Consider the following 17,237-nt stretch of genomic DNA (forward strand, 5'->3'; position numbering starts at 1 on the left):
ATATGAATGTATGATATTAAATTAGTTAAGTAAAAAATATTGGTGAATTAAATAATTAAGACATAAATTCATCACATAGTAAAAAATAATACATATAAAATTATTAAATTACATAATATTTTTTTATTTTTTAAACATATATCTCATATATAAATATAATTTCTTAAAATTTTGGGGGGGTCAAGGCCACTACTTGCCCCCTCTAAGTCCGTCCCTGATCTAGGTATAATTAAGTCTCAAAACAGTAAACACAAACACAAAACAGAAGCAATTCAATCTCTAGCAACACATCACTATGCAAAGAAATCACAAAATTCTACATAACTGAAATAAACAATCATGAAGACAATCACCATCTAAACATAATTACATCACAAAACAGTAAAATAAACACAAACACACAAAATAACAACAATTCAATTTCCAGCAGCACATCACTGTGCAAAGAAATCACAAAACACAAAACATCAGCACAACAACAGCACAACAGAACATATGTTGAATTAACTAACTTAACAATCTAAGCACAATTAAGCCTAAAGCATAGTTTTAATTGACTTAATTAAACACAAAAATGCTCAGCAGTGAACAACAGAGAGCAAAAAAATACAGCACATCAGCCAAGAAGACACAAACCAGAGTACAACATAGCATAGCAGTAAACACAGCATAGTAGTAGTGAGCAGAGCCATTCAATGGCCACGATGAACCAGGCGGCAATAGTGCGACCAACGGCGGTGCGATGGAGGCTAGGGTTGTGTTTTGGGGAGAAATATTGAGAGTATGTATGAGAATGAGGAATCAAGAATGGGGCTTGAGAGGGGGTAAAGGGCTTCAGGTCACTCAGGACGAGAACCTGGCTCTTCTTTTTTAAACAAAACGCAAAAATGATGCCGTCTCATAAAAACCGGTGGCTGCGCGATGGAAGGGAAGGAAAGTTGCGATGGCTGCTGCGCGATGGAGGGAAAGTGAGAGAGCAGGCGGTGGCTGGATGGAGGTGAGGGACGACCAGGAGCTCGATGAGAAGAGCCCTGGACCGAGTGTGAGAGAGGCGTTCTGGATCTGGATTCTGGACGGGACGATGGAGTTTGGTTAGGGGCAGTGAGTGAGTTAGGGTGCAGCAGCCTGAAAACGACACGTTTGGTTCCTTATTAAAAAAAATGACCGTGTCACGGTTCGATTTGACCGACCGATTTCCGACTAATTTGACGATTTAATTGCGATTTTTGAAATCGACGGTTTTAACATTTGTCCGATTCATATTTTGTAGCGGTTTACCGTTCAACCAATTCGATCGGCCAATCCAAACCGATTTTCAGAACATTAATTTTTTTTAAAAAAATATTTATCAATTATATTTGAATATAACAGTGACTCTTGGCTTATCTGGTGGTTTAGTTTGGTAAAATTTAAAAAAAATCTTTGTATTTTTTAATAAAAAAATTTAAAAAAGAGTTTTTAAAATAAGATTATGTTTATTGAAATTAATTTTAAATATGTATAAATGGGCTGGTTATATTTCTAATAATTATTATTTTAAATTTTGGATATATTTTTTGAATTAAATTTGAATTTTTAAAATTTTAAATTTTTATTTAAAAAAGTAAAATATAATCTCTTGTGAAAGGTCACTTTTTATCTTCTCAACTAAAATTCAAAATTCAAAAAAAAAATTGAATTGTTTTTTGGTCTTACTGAAATTCTAGAGCAGTATTATAGTTGATACTGATGATTTGTGATCCTTAATTTTTATGCTGTTTTTGCCTTTTTAGGAAGTGTTGCTTTTAGTTTAAGAGGCACAATGAGATTAGAAAAGTGCTGGTTTTGTTCTTCAACCGTGTACCCTGGACATGGAATCCAGTTTGTTCGTAATGATGCAAAGGTGAACCTCTGTTCTTCCCTATGGATCTCTCATTTATCTTATCGGTAATGAACTAATCATATAACATCTGAAAATTATTAAGTGAACTTTCAATTTCTAGTTATCTGCATATTGCTCCATATGTATAGATGCTACTGGAGAACTAGTATTATGTGGATATCTATGTATTGATCTTGTTGTATAAGTTGATGGCAAATGCTTGATATGAAAGTAAGGCCTTTATTAACTATGTTTTATAAGCTTCATAATTCCATCTTAGCTTAGATTTACAAGTACTTGTTATGATATTTGAATTCGTTCTTCGATCACCTGTGAACTCCATTGAGTATTGTTAATTCATTTTCATAAAGTAACTGGTGGGCTAAGTACATCTATATTCAAAACTCATGAAATGCTCAAGAGTTATGTATGGTTGGTTATAGGCTTATAGCCCCGCTTTACATGCCCTATATGGTGCCAGATTTATGACAAACTTCTCTTGCAAATTTTTCGATTTGTAGATCTAAATGCCACAAGAACTTCAAAATGAAGAGGAATCCTCGGAAAGTAAAATGGACCAAGGCGTATAGGCGGGTGCATGGAAAGGATATGACTCAGGTAAATGAAACTTTATATTTCCTTTCTTTTGGCCTATGTGTCTGTGTCCTTCATAATTATGGTTTGAAAAAGCCTCATGACTATCATATATTGCTTTAGGATTCAACCTTTGAGTTTGAGAGAAAGCCAAATAGGCTAGAGAGATATGACAGGAATCTTGCGGAAAACATCCTCAAGGCCATTCCAAAGATTGAAAAGATCAGGGTCATCAGGGAGGAGAGGCACCATAAGAATAGGTGATTCATCAGTTCCACTTTTATATGTATGAGGAAGCCTTACAATGCCCTCCCATTTTGTTATTTGCTGACATTTTGTCAAGTTTTTAATAGAATGAAGGGCAAGAAAGAAAAGATACAGGAGGAGGCAGTAAAGGAGTTGGAGCAGGGCATCAGTATGGTCAAAGCTCCTTTGGCCCTTCAGAAGGACCCATCTCTTACATTATCACAAAATAGGGTGTTCATGGTTTGGTTAATCCAAAAATCAAATCAATTTTTTGGTTAACTAAAAATATAGTATTGGTTAATTAATTAAATTAGTTTTACATGATGAAATCGGTTATTAACCGGTTAGTGAAATTTAAAACCGGTTATTAAAGTAAAAACCAATTTTTAAAAAATAACTCGTTTTTACACCAGAAAATCGGTTTTTATACTAAAAAATTAGTTTTTATACTATAAAATTAGTTTTTACATGTAAAAATAAATTTTTACACAAAAATTAATATTTTTACATACAAAAATCCAAATTTATAAACCTTTTTTTTTAATTGAATTTTTTTAATCTAAAAACTTTTTTTTTTTTAAATAATACAAGTAACATTTGTAAATAATAAAATCCCTTCCATTGCTTTCGTTCGTAACATTTGTAAATAATAAAAACCCTTCCATTGCTTTCGTTCCTTTTTCTTTCTTATTTCTTTTCAGTATTTTCTATAAATAATTTTTTCTAATATAAATAATTTTTTTTCTAAATGATATGAGTAACTTTTTCTTATCTCCTTCTTTCTATCTCTCTCCTTTTCTCTTCATCTCCTCTTCTCTTTTCTTTCTCTCTCTCTTTCTCCCCTTCCCCTCTTTCTCCCCCTCTCTCTCTCTCCTATTTCTCTCTCTCCCCCTATTCTCTCTCTCCTCTTGTCTTCATTCTCTCTCTCTTTCTCTTTTTCTCTCTCTCTCTCTCTCTCTCCCATTTTTCTCTCTCTTCCTCTCTTTCTTTTTTCTCTCTCCCCCTCCTCTCTATCTATCTCTCTCTCCCCTTCCCCTCTTTCTCCCCCTCCCCTTTCTTTCTCTCTCCCCATGCTCTCTTTCTCTTTCCTCTCTCTCTCTCTCTTTGTCCTCTTTCACTCTCTTCTTCTCTCTCTACTATCATTCTTCTCTCTTATTATCTCTCTTTTTTCTTTCTCCTCCTCTATCTTCTTTTCCTCTCTCTTCTCTCTTGCTTTAGAGAGAAGAGGAGAAAAGAGATGGAAGAGGGATAGAGATTGAGAGAAGGTTGAGAGAGAAAGAAAAAAGAGAGAATAAGAAAAGAAAGAGGAGAAAGAGAAAGAAGAAAAGGAAAGAGAGAGGAACGAGAGAGAGAAAGAGAGAAAATAAAAAAAGAGAGAGAAAGAGAGGGGAGGGAAAGGAGAGAGGGAGAAAGATAGAGAAAAGGGAAAAGAGAGGAGAAATGAGAGAGAGAAGGAGAGGAGAGAGAGATAGGAGGGGAGAGAGAGAGAGGAGGAGAGATAGAAAAAGGGGAGAGATGATTAGAGAGAGGAAGGGGAGGAGAGAGAGGAAGGGAGTGAAGGGGGGAGAAAGAGGGCAAGGAGAGAGAGAGAGTGAAAGAGAGAGTTAGTGAGAGAGTAGAGAGAAGGAGAAAGAGAGAGAGGGAGAGAAGGATAGAGAAAGAAAGACAAGGTAGAGAGAGAAAGAGAGAGAGAGAGAAGAAGAAAGCGAAAGAGAGAAATAGGGGAGAGAGATAGGGGAAAAGAGAGAGAAAGAGAGAGAGATGAGGAAGAGATGATGGAAGGTAAGGAGAGAGAGAGAGAGAGAGGGAGAGAGAGAGAGAGAGAAGGGGAGAGGAGATAAAAAGAAAAATGAGTGAGAAAGAAGGGAGAGAGGGGGGAAAGAAGAGGGAGAGAGAGGGAGAGGGGAGAAAAATAGGAGAAAAATAAGAGAGAGAAGGGGAGAGAGAATAGAGAGAAAGAGAGAAAAGAGGGGGAGAGATAAAAAGAGAGGAGAAAGAGGAAAATGAGAGAGAGAGAGAGAGATGAGGGAGAGAAGGAAAAAAGAGAGATAGGAGGAGAGAAAGAGGGGAGAGAGAGAGAGAGAGAGAAGAAGAGAAAGGAGGGAGAGAGAGAGCGAGAGTATGTAATTTGGTTTTGAAATTAGGTTTTGATTTTAATTTGATTTTGGTTTTGGTTAATCGGTTAGGTTTTTTAAATTTGGTTTTGGTTAACCAATTTTAAAAAATATGGATATGATTTTTAAAATTGTTTAATTAAACTGGTTAACCAAAATATGGTTATGGTTTTTTAACCGGTTAACCACATTTTAGTTTTTTTATGAACACTCCTACCACAAAAGATTAAAATCTCTGTTTCCAATGGCAATCAGAGGACAACGATGCGATGGAGGAGTAATGTCAATACTGCGCTCTGTGTGTGTGTGTTTCATTTGTTTGATGTTTGTGGCTGGATTTGGATTAATAGAGGTTGTAAGGCCAAAATTGTAAGTTGATTAATTTGTTGTCAATCAGTAATGTAAATGGTATGAATTTTGAAACAACAGTTTTGAGCATGGAGGATATGTTGGTGACACATTTGGAGTCTTTGGATGATGATTCTCTGAGACTGTCAAGAAGAAACAACTTAATATGTTGCCTAACATGAATTCTCCTTATATGTGGAGCATATCTGTATGCAAAGAATTTGTACTGCTTACTTCTTGCTTTGTGTGTTCAACAATGTTTAATTGTTTATGTAGTTTATGGTCTTGGCTTGATATTATGTAGGTATGATTTAGACCAGGTATTAACCCGATCTTATTATGACCTAAAAAAGATAAAATTTCTGTGGGTTTAGGGTCATAGTCTAGAAAATTGGTCCGGTAAAAAATTTAGGGTTGGATTTGGACTAAAACTGTAAAACCAATCCGATTTTATCCGGTAATACATGCAAAATTAGAGGACTTTTTTTAATTAAAAAAGCTAGCATTTGACTTCCATTTATTACACAACCATATTTTTCGGACTTTCCATATTGAATTGTAACCTTTTTTTGGGTTATTTACATACACTCCATCAAACACTACACACTTACATAGACTATCAAGCTAAATTTAGATAGTTATAAATTCTTCGAGTATAAAAACAAAACATTTTAAACTAATTAGAAACCCTAACCTCAAATTTAACAGCCACGTGATGAATAATGTAAAGCGTAATATTGGTTCTTGGTGGCATCTAGCATGCAAAGCAATACACTTGAGAGCGCGCAAAAAATCAAATAAGATACAATTAAGGAATTGTAGTTAATAGGCATCTTCACCAACCCACTAGAAAATAAATAAAAATAAACAAAACCCTTATTCTATTCTACATGTAAAACTCAGTAAGCAACCAACACACAAAACTAGCATCAAATGTTACAAGAATTATCAACTACACAACTTTCTTTATCTGCCCTGGATTTCAAAATTGATTAACTAAACATGGAAAAAAATTGAAATTTTGGTACAGTTATGGTACATACAAAACAAGCAGAAGAAGATAGGTGTGTGTGTGTGTATGTATGGATTTGGATCCTCTAAAGTTTGAATTTCATTTTAGAGAGTAAAGTGTGATCTCTCACCATTTATTTCATATGTGGGACCAAGAATAAATATGAAAGAGAAATTATTCAAGGATAGAAATATCACACTTTACCCTCTAAAGTGAAATTCAAACTTTAGAGGATCCAAATCATATATGTATAGCTTTCAATTATGACCACCTAGGACTTGTGCTGAAACCCTTTTCAATGATTCAGATGCCCTCCGAAGATCGTATTCTGAATGCCCTGCAGAAACAAACAATCTTATTCCCACAGGTAAACGGCACTTGTCCAATGATGATCTGTGAGAGACCACCACAAATACAGAATCTTCCTCCAAAACCTACGAATACAAAAACATTCATAAGCACAAACAAAAACAAGCACAATACTATGATGCAACAACATAAACTTAATGCATTATGTACCGAGAGATCTATGCCATTCTATTATCTTGGGACGTCATGCACTAAGTTAACTTTGGTAAAATATATATTGTAAGTCATTCCGTCACAACAACAAGGAACAAACAATTGTCAAGGAAAAAAAATACTTACCCGCTGAGCAATTTTTTCAAGTAGACATTAGTCATCTTTCTGCGAACCTGTTGACTTCTCTAATCTCAAATAAACAATTGGTGACTCCTTATTACTTGTAATTTTCAAACCTGGTACTTTTGACAATTCTGCAGTATCCGATGTATCTCAAAATCAGAGTGCTTAACCAAACAATTAAATGCAATCCTTGATTGATTGGGCGAGAAATAAAAGCAATTAAACTGTAGACACTAACATTACAATTCAAGAAATTAGCAATGAGACCAAAGCTCACCTTTTCATAGCACAGATATGTTGTTCTTAAGCTTTGATAACAGCTCGGGATTTTCCTCCAGAATGTTAATAGCTGTAATTGCAGCACTTGCAATATATGGAGGCAAAGAAGCAGAAAAGACATAGCCAGAGCTACTCAATCGCTCTTACTCAATCACTGGCAAGATTGCAAACATGCAAGTCATAGTATTTAGAAAATGTATAAGAATTATTTCCAGCATCAAGAAGAAAATGCAACTGTTTCGGTTCACTATTGTATTGAAGAAAAAAGAAAGATATAAAATGTGGTGAACGAAAAAATTATGAAGAAAAAATAAATTCTTGATTTCTACATCAACAAATTCTTATTTTTCTTTCCTTAGTAAATCTATAAATCCAACACATAACTTGCAGTGGATAATCACATATGAAATGCCATACTTGGGGATCTATAACTCTTGTACTTCCAGTACAGAATCCTCCCTCTGCAGCCAATGCATGACCCATATCAGCCGTTACAATATCTTTAAGGAGAAAACCACATAAAGGAGGCATGCAACACTCGCAAGAGATCTTTTTGTTAAATATATAAAATGCATCATAAGCCGTCACCAAGCAGTTTAAGCCGTCACCATCATGTTAAGATTCATTGTTCTTTTCTACTATTATAGACGAGACCCAACCAAGGACCTGTGGGGCAGCATCAACCTATTCGGATGCCCACTGTTGGCTTAGGTGCAAGATAATTAAATGATCCCCATGCTTTAGCTCAGCTTCATCAGATAAGTATGAATGCAGCTGCAGACCAATCTTTTATGACTTCTTCAGCTGTCCAAACTATGGAGAACAATGCTAGAAAATCTCAGGAATTGGATGCTACAATGGAAACTCAGGGTTTGCAACCGAGCCAGTTGTCATCTTCCAATTCCATCACTGTTAGTCAAGAAGCAGAAAGATCATCTGTTCATGTATACAGGCTTAATAAGCAGTCGCAGCCGCAGTGGTGGTGGTAATTATAGGCCTTTTTTAGTGCCAGCTAGTAGTCTGCTTCATCTATCAGACCACCACCACATGAGTCACATATGAGTCAAATTCCACATCAAATCACTGGTCCCAATCACTTAGGTGGGGCAACACAAGGCTTCATTGGTATGCCAAAACTTGAACAGCAAAATTCTCTGAATGATCCCAAGAGGCTGCCAGGTGGCTCTGTTGCTCTATTAAACAATCCGGCATCCCAGCAAACTTCAAATGCATGGCAACCACCATCAAACAAAGATCAAAATTCAGGCTTCTTGTCATCTGGTTCTTATGTCAAAAAGGAACCTAGCGAAATTCCCACTGAACAGCAACATAGGCAGAATATTTCTAAAATTCATGGACTGTGTGCCTTTAGATAATTCTGCACAAATCGAACAGGCAACTGCCAATTAAGAAACTGTAAAGGATGAGTTCTCAAGGGGCCTTCCAGTATCCACAAGAATGGCACCTACAACATCTACTGGCTTGACATCACTCAATTCTGCTTCCCTTTCTAGAATGACCCAACTAGATCCTATTGTCTCAGTAAGTTTGCAAGTGATGTACTTGATTTCGTCTAATATAGTGGCTAAAGTATTGTGGATCAAATATTTTTCAAATGTGATTGTTTTGATACATGGTATGCACCTGTCGTACAGTACCGATGTTTACATTAGATGTATATATACAAAATATTTGTTCTTTTATAGATGCATATTCAAGAGTTAACTTGTCTATAACTTATGATTTATTTTCTGTCCTTATAACTTGTTGTAATTCAGTTTTAAGAAACAAGCATTTGTTTTTATGTCTCTTTCCTCTTTTATTTTTTTTATTCTTGGTAGTTTATTGAGGGTTTTTTGTTATTTTTGGTGGCATAGACCACAATGCTTTTAGTTTGGATTAGTATGCTACAAACTTGGTTATTTTCATTAATTCCATACTAGGAGTAGTGCTTTGAAACATTTTGATTATTTTACCCTATGCATTTATTGAGATGCCTCTCATGCTATTTATGTATTTAAGTTGCAGTGAAGAATAACAAGCATATAATGAAAAGCATGCTTATTTTACCTTTCATGTCCTGCACTTTTTACCTTTAATTTTTTGAAACAATCTGCTATTGGGGCATAATATGAACTTCAAATTTGTTTTTCCAATTTCACTTTTTCAGAAAAATGCAAATTATCATTTTGTGCTCACCCACTATTTAATGATATATTCAAACTTCATGCATAACTCTGACTCTTTGCCCCCACTCTATTCTGTGTTTGATCAGTTAAGCACCCATGTGCCATCAAACACTTCTGGAAATACTGTGAGGGCACCTGTGAAAAAGCCTTCTGTTGGCCAGAAGAAACTTGAAGCACTTGGTTCCTCACCTCCTGCTCCTCTAAGGTGATCTGTCTTATTTGGCTGCAACATGCTTCACTCTTAGAATTGTTCTTTCTTTTCTAAGATCTAACTCATTTTAATGCATGCATCTTTTGCTCATATCCTCTAGTAAGAAGCAAAAAAGATCTCTGGGGGATCCGTTGAACAAAGCATTGACCTGCTTAATGATGTCACTGTTGTTAGTGGAGTCGATTTGAGGGTAAACTTCTCTGTTATGTTGAACTAAGCTTGATAGCTCAATAATAAGGGATGTCTACTCTCATTTCAAAATCTAAGGCCAGTTTTTGCATCTTTTACAGGAAGAGGAAGAGCAGTTATTTTCAGGTCACAAGGAGGACAGTCGGGTTTCAGAAGCAACTCGAAGAGCTGTGCAAGAAGAAGAGGAAAGGCTGATTTTGCAGAAAACTCCACTCCAAAAAAAATTGTTTGAGATTAGTAAGTGTCCTTTTCATATGTTATCTCCATATATTTTAATTTTTTCTTTTGAGCTTATCTGAATACAAACTAGCCACACCAGGTCTTACAGACAGTTGTTTTGTGTTATTATTGTCAGTGTTTAAGTATGGTTTGAAGGGTGTGAGCAATTATGTGGAGAGATGCTTGTCACTGGTGAGATTCTACCAATATTTCAATTTTCATAACAGTAGGTTTGCATATAAACTTATTCAAACTGAGTTTCTAGTGTGTGGAGGAAAGAATGCGTGGAGGTTGATGGTAATGCTGGAGCTGATGGTGACAAGGACATGGACGAGGGTTGTAATAAATCATTAAAGGTTTTTTTATCCCATTCTTATATTTCTCCATTGTCTACATGGAAAATCTTTTCATTAATATTTAGTAAGCTGCAGGTGAACAAGGAAGAGGATGACAAGATGAGGACAAATGCAGTAAATATTGCTGCTCGTGCTACTGTTGGGGGAGATGACATGCTCTCAAAGTGGCAACTTATGGCCGGACACATCATCTGGTTCTCAACCAGCTAAAGATGTAAGTCGCAAATCTTCAGCATCTGGAAAAAGTACCAAGGATAATCACGAAGGGGATAAAAATAATTATACTAATTTTGTAACTTCAGGTAAGCTTTTTTTAAGCTGTTTTTTTCGGTCACTTCAGTTGTCAAATAATTCAACCGCAAGATATGATGTAAACTTTATATCTATAGTATTCAGTGTTCACTAAACTGACATCCATAAAACTATATATTTAAGTTGTGGATGAAAATGCAACTTTGTTGTTAGATTGAACTCTAATGGAATTATATTATCTTGCATGGAATGTGATAACTAAACTTGTTTGATAGTCCATTAATTTTGTGGTTGAAATTGTTGTAGCAAACATTATTACTGTTTGATTGTTTGTCCTGCATTATTTTTAAATAATTATGTTTTTGCTCTATTGGCTTTTCAAACAGGGGCTATCAGAAAAAAGAGCATGGACAGCAACACATGCATGCCTAATATCTTTGACTTTTAACCCCGATGTAATTATAAGTGCACTCAACCTTATATTATAGGACCACTTCCAAAAGCAACTACTTCCTTCTCCAGCACTCAATTTTATTATGGTTCCTTCCCTGTTCTTCTAACTTCTAACTGTGACCCATTTATATATAAGTTAGCATCCATAGGTATATAAAGTTAAAACAACAAATGGTCCATGATGATGAAATTTATATTATACCTTTTCGATAACATGTGTTTGCTAGAATATATATATAATACTTAGGAAACTTTGTGGGAATTGTTAATTAAATAAAATGAAGTGATAATAAGGGTAGTGATACGTCACCCATATCCTCGGTCGTCCGGAGTACTCGGCACGCAAATTTCTGAGGCTGGCGTCACGTCAACCAAGCTTGGAATGTGAGCAGATACGCTCGGCCTCACCCATTCAAATAATCAGACACGTGCTCAACAAAACCTAATCACCAAAACAGAATATCATAACCAACCTACAAACTAGGACTTATCCACAGGAAACGGTAAAACAATCCCTATAAAGCCGAACTCATATTCTCGGCTGAGGATCAGGTTCCACTACCAGTTTTCACATTCACTTATTCACTCTCACTTAACTACTCTCTCTCTTAATATTATCACTAACTTGAGCATTGGAGTATCTTTTACAGGTATTTCCGCCGCGGTGTTTGATCTTGGCTGACGTAAAGCTCTTCCTCTCGGTTGACGACTAACTCGGAAGCGCTTAAGCTCGGCCTCCCCAGTGTTCAGACGAATCACTTGGTGCCCACCGTGGGGCCGAATACATCTAACCCCACTTTTCCCTTTGTTTAGTCCTCTACTCTGTTTTGTAGGATTCCCAATCCTTGAACATGGCTGACAGGGAAAATCCACAACTCTCACAAGATGACCTCCTGGCCCGAATTGCCGAACTTCAGGCGGAAGTATGAAGGATAGCCAAGCTATCAACCCAGAACAATAGAGAAAGCTCCAAAGGCTCGGCCCAAGTTGCGACGGATCCTTTAAACATCATTCCGCCGAAGGAAAAGCTCACCCTCGACAACCCCTTCTCCGAAGAGATCACAAACTACCAAATGCCAAAGAACTTTACGCTGCTCATTGCACTAGAACCATATAAGGGGTTCGGAGATCCCCGAGCCCACGTGAAGAAGTTCCAATCGATGATGTTCTTCAATGGTCCTAACAATGAGCCTGTCCTCTGCCGAGCACTCCCCACATACCTTGATGGTGCCGCATTGCTCTGGTTTTCTAAACTTTCTGCAGGTTCAATTTCCTCCTTTGAAGACCTAGCCAGGTCATTCATTGATTATTTTGCTGCATCGAGGATATACGTACATGGATCAGATTACCTCGGCACCATCAAACAAGGTTAGCACGAGAGCTTGAAGAACTACATGACCAGATTCACGGACGCCACTATGGAGATCCAGGACCTGGACCCGGCCGTCCACCTACATGCTCTCAAGGCTGGCCTCAGGCCCGGCAAATTCCGAGAGACCATTGCTATAACAAAGCCTAAGACTCTAGAAGAGTTCCAGGAAAGGGCGGCAGGTCAAATGGAGATCGAAGAGCTATGTGAGGCCCAAAAATCGGACAAACAACCACACCAGTGAGATGAGAAAAGAACTTTCAGATCACCAGGCAGCAGAGACACTAAGAAGCATTCCAAGCTCACACTGAAGTACAACACATACACCAGATTCAATACCAAGAGAGAAAACATCATTAGAGAAATCCTCAACACCAAAATCATAAAGCCACCAACTCGAGCAGGAAACTACCAGGACCAAAGGTTCGTGGATAGGACAAAGCATTACGCCTTCCACCAGAAATTCGGCCACACCACCGACGACTGCATTATCGCAAAGGAACTCCTAGAAAGGCTGGCACGCCAAGGGCTCTTGGACAAATATGTCGAGAGCCGGAGGAGCAGAAGAGAGAACTCGGATAGAGAAGAGAACAAACAACCAACGGCGGACAACAACAAAAAAGAACGGACAACTCCTGATCCACCAAGGGAAATCATTAGCCACATATCAGGAGGATTCGCAGGCGGAGGTGTAACAAGCTCGGTCAGAAAGCGAAGCTACATGGCGATGCTAGCAATCGAAGGAACCATACAGCCAAAGAAGGACAAAGACCCAGACGTCACAATATCCTTCAACCAAGCAGACTTCAGATCGGCAAGCCTAACCTCGACGACCCCGTGGTAATTTCCATCCAGGTCGGAGAACTGTTGGTAAGAAAAATATTGCTGGACCCAGGTAGTAGTGCTGATGTTTTATTTTATTCTACCTTTATAAAAATGAAATTATCGAAAAAACTGATACAGCCCTCCTCGGGAGAGCTAATTGGGTTCTCCGGATAGAGAGTCCCCATCATGGGACACATATGGCTAAAGACCACAATGGGAAAAATCCCTATGTCAAAGTCAATGGATATTCAATATCTAATAGTAGACTGTTATAGCCCTTACAATATTATAATTGGGAGACCTGTCCTGAATATATTCAAAGCAGTGGTGTCCACATTACACTTGTGTGTCAAGTTTTCAATGCAGGAAAACAAGATAGCTACAGTGTACGTCGATCATCAAGAAGCTCGGCAGTGCTACAATGCTAGCCTAAAGCTAACCCAAACAAAATAAGAAGCTCGGCCCCAGGTTCAAGCAATCCACACTTCTGCCGACACAGCAATACTAGCCGACCTCAACCCGAGAGAAGACCTCGGCGAAAGACCTCGGCCAATGGACAACCTTCAACAAATAACACTAACGGCAGATGACAAACAATACACATACATTGGAGAAGCATTAGAAGGGGACGACCGAGCAAAACTTATACACATACTGCACCAGAACACCGACCTATTCGCATGGACACCAGATGACATGCCCGGAATAAGCCCAAAGGTCATCTGCCACAAGTTAGCAATCAAAAAAATAATCCAACCAGTGGCACAGAAAAAAAGGAACCTTGGAGAGGAGAAAAAACAAGCAGCACTCAAAGAAACAAAGAAGCTCCTCAACGTAGGTTTCATCAGAGAGATTCGCTTCACCACGTGGTTGTCCAACGTGGTAATGGTAAGGAAGAACTCAGGTAAATGGCGCATGTGCATCGACTTTACAAACTTAAACAAAGCTTTCCCTAAAGATGCATATACATTACCTTGCATTGATAAATTAGTTGATAACGCTTCTGGTTTCAAAGCCTTGAGTTTTATGGATGCATACTCTGGTTATAACCAGATTCTGATGCACCCAGAGGACCAAAGCAAAACAGCTTTTATAACAGAACATAGAAATTTTTGTTACAAGGTAATGCCTTTTGGCTTAAAGAATGCAGGTGCGACATATCAAAGATTAATGGACAAAGTATTCCAACAGCAGATAGGCCGGAATATGGAGGTCTATGTAGATGATATGGTAGCAAAGACACCGGCACAAGGGTCACACTGTGATGACTTGATAGAAATATTCAAACAACCCCGAGCATACAATATGAGACTTAATCCAGACAAATGCGCTTTTGGAGTCCAAGGAGGGAGGTTCCTTAGTTTCATGCTAACCTCGCAAGGCATAGAAGCCAACCCAGAGAAATGCAAAGCCGTGCTGAACATGACAAGCCCAAAGACAGTAAAAGAAGTCCAGCAACTAGCAAGTGGAGCAGGGATATTGCTGAAGGAAGGAGACAAAGTGGTGGCCGAGTAGTCACTACAGTTCTGCTTCAACGTGAGCAACAATCAGGCGGAGTATGAGGCCCTACTCGCTGGACTAAAGCTCGCCCTACAACTACAAATACCCCGAATAACAGTTTACTGCGACTCTTCATTAGTGGTGCATCAAATAAAGGGCGAATTCCAGGTAAAAGATCCTTTGTTAGAGAAATATTGGCTCATAAGAAAGGATCTCATTTCAAATTTTAACAAATTTGACATTATTCATGTAAACCGAGAACAAAACACCAGGGCTGACGTGTTATCCAAGTTAGCCACAACAAGGCAAACCGAAAACACATCGACACTGACCCAGCTAACACTTGAAAAGCCAAGTTTCGAGCAAGACACAATTTTAAGCATAAGAAAATACCCTATACAGGTGAGGACACTCCTAACCACTCCTCAAATGCATCAGCAAGGAGGAAGCCGAGGATGTTATGGCAGAAACGCACGAAGGGGTTTGTGGAAACCACATCGGTGGCCGAGCATTGGCGGCAAAGATATTGCAAACAGGATACTATTGGCCGACGATAAAAAGGGACTGTATTTCGAAGGTCAAGGCATGTGATAATTATCAAAAGCACGCCACCCTCTTAGAGATCCCAGCCGAGGAGCTCCACACCATAGAGGTAAGCTGGTCTTTCGATAGGTGGGGATTAGATATCCTCGGACCTTTTCTGAAAGCGTTAGGCCAGGTAAAGTTCCTTTTAGTATCAATAGACTATTTCTCTAAGTGGATTGAAGCACAACCATTAGCACATATAACAGCGGAGAAAGTGCGATCCTTCTTATGGAAAAATATTATATGTAGATATGGCATCCCAAGAAAGATAATCTCGGATAACGGGAGATAATTTACCGACCATAAGCTTGCCACCTTTCTAACAAACTTTAACATCAAACATCATTTTAGCTCAGTAGAGCACCCGCAAACTAACGGACAAGTTGAATCAACTAACAGAATTATCCTGCAGGGACTAAAGAAAAAGCTCGGCGAGGCTAAAAGAGAATGGGCCGACCTCAATCCAGAAATCCTATGGAGTTATAATACCATCATTCAATCTGCCACAGGAGAAACCCCTTTCAAGCTGGTATATGGCGCAGAAGCACTTATTCCATTAGAGGTCAGCGTCCCAACATTAAGGACCGAGCTCTATGATCAATCGGATAATTTGCAAGCTCGGACAGCCGAGCTGGACCTTGTGGAAGAAGAAAGAGATATTTCAACCATAAAGCAGCAAGCCAAAAAGCAATACATAGAGCGAAGACACAACAAAAGATTAGTTCACAACTCTTTCAGCAATGGAGACCTCGTATTCAGACGAACAGAAGAAACTCGAAAACCTCCGGCACATGGCAAATTAGCAGCAAATTGGGAGGGACCTTTCCGAGTTCTTCAAAACCTCGGAAAGGGGACTTACAAACTAGAAACCCTCAAAGGAGACCAACTTCCAGGAACATGGAATGTCTCCTCCCTAAGGGAATATCAGTCATGATATAGTCTGTAAAATCGTGAATGATGGTACTCTTTTTCCCCTCCGAAGGTTTTCTCCCAAAACACATGGGTTTTACTCGAAGAGGGTTTTAACGAGGCCGGACGCCACGAACCACTATACAAAAGTAATCTACGTCGTATACAAAATATTTTTACCATAACAATTAGAATGCATTTCAGTTAACAACATTATCCGAGCTTCATACTCGGAAACTAACATACCTACGCCAAGCATAACACTCGGACAAATACAAACAACCAAAAATACCACAAAACAGTCATTATTGACAAAGTCATCATATGTGAAATAGCATATCAAAGACCATACTCAATACGAACACACCACTTGGCATGGCAAAACATTATTACTATCTTTACCAAAATATCATATCCCATAAAAGGCTAAAGCAGTCATTATCAAACCAAGCTTTATGCTCGGAAACCAAAACATCGCAACCGAGAATGATACTCGGAATTATCCAAAAGACAAACAAGTTAAATACAAAGTTCTAAAAGCCTAAGGGCCACACACAAAGCTTACAAAATAAAACACAAACTAAAGGCCTAATCTGCCTTATCACCAATACTAGACTCCCCGCTATCACATGAAACAACAGCCTCGTCGTCCACAAGCTGCCCATTCACAACCACTTTATTTGCGTCAAGCATATCCGCATCTGCCCCAGGAAACAACACCCGTACTTGAGAGACAGCACGCTCAAAGCCCTGCGCATAGGCCTCATAAACCTCAGTCTGCAACTCCTTCACCCTCGACCCCAAGCGATCATTTTCAGCCTTAACAGTCTTCACCTCCTCTACAGAAGAGAGTTAAAGGCGCCTCTCCTTAGCAAGTTCCAACTCTTTCAACCTCATAGAGGAGGACAACTCCATAATAGTCTTCTCCTTTTCCTCCACATCTGAGGACAGCTCGGCAACGTCTAGAGCAGATTTACTTTCTTTTTCAAAAACTAGCTCTTGAGCACGACCAACAGTTACAATACGTGCACCAATTACCTAAAACAAAAACAAGAACATCAAAACAATATAATACCACACG

The 17,237-nt window shown here is 38.4% G+C and overlaps 3 pseudogenes; 2 read left to right on the top strand and 1 right to left on the bottom strand.

Annotated features, from left to right (window-relative positions):
* Positions 1-1,776: 1,776 nt before the first annotated feature.
* LOC107470520 (probable ribosome biogenesis protein RLP24) lies at positions 1,777-5,096 on the top strand (annotated as a pseudogene).
* A 1,327-nt stretch (positions 5,097-6,423) lies between these two features.
* On the bottom strand, positions 6,424-7,630 carry LOC110276926 (long chain base biosynthesis protein 1-like; annotated as a pseudogene).
* A 194-nt stretch (positions 7,631-7,824) lies between these two features.
* LOC107470519 (transcription initiation factor TFIID subunit 4b-like) lies at positions 7,825-10,963 on the top strand (annotated as a pseudogene).
* The last annotated feature ends 6,274 nt before the right edge of the window (positions 10,964-17,237 follow it).

This window comes from Arachis duranensis, chromosome 10, assembly GCF_000817695.3.
Source record: "Arachis duranensis cultivar V14167 chromosome 10, aradu.V14167.gnm2.J7QH, whole genome shotgun sequence".
Lineage (NCBI taxonomy): Eukaryota > Viridiplantae > Streptophyta > Magnoliopsida > Fabales > Fabaceae > Arachis > Arachis duranensis.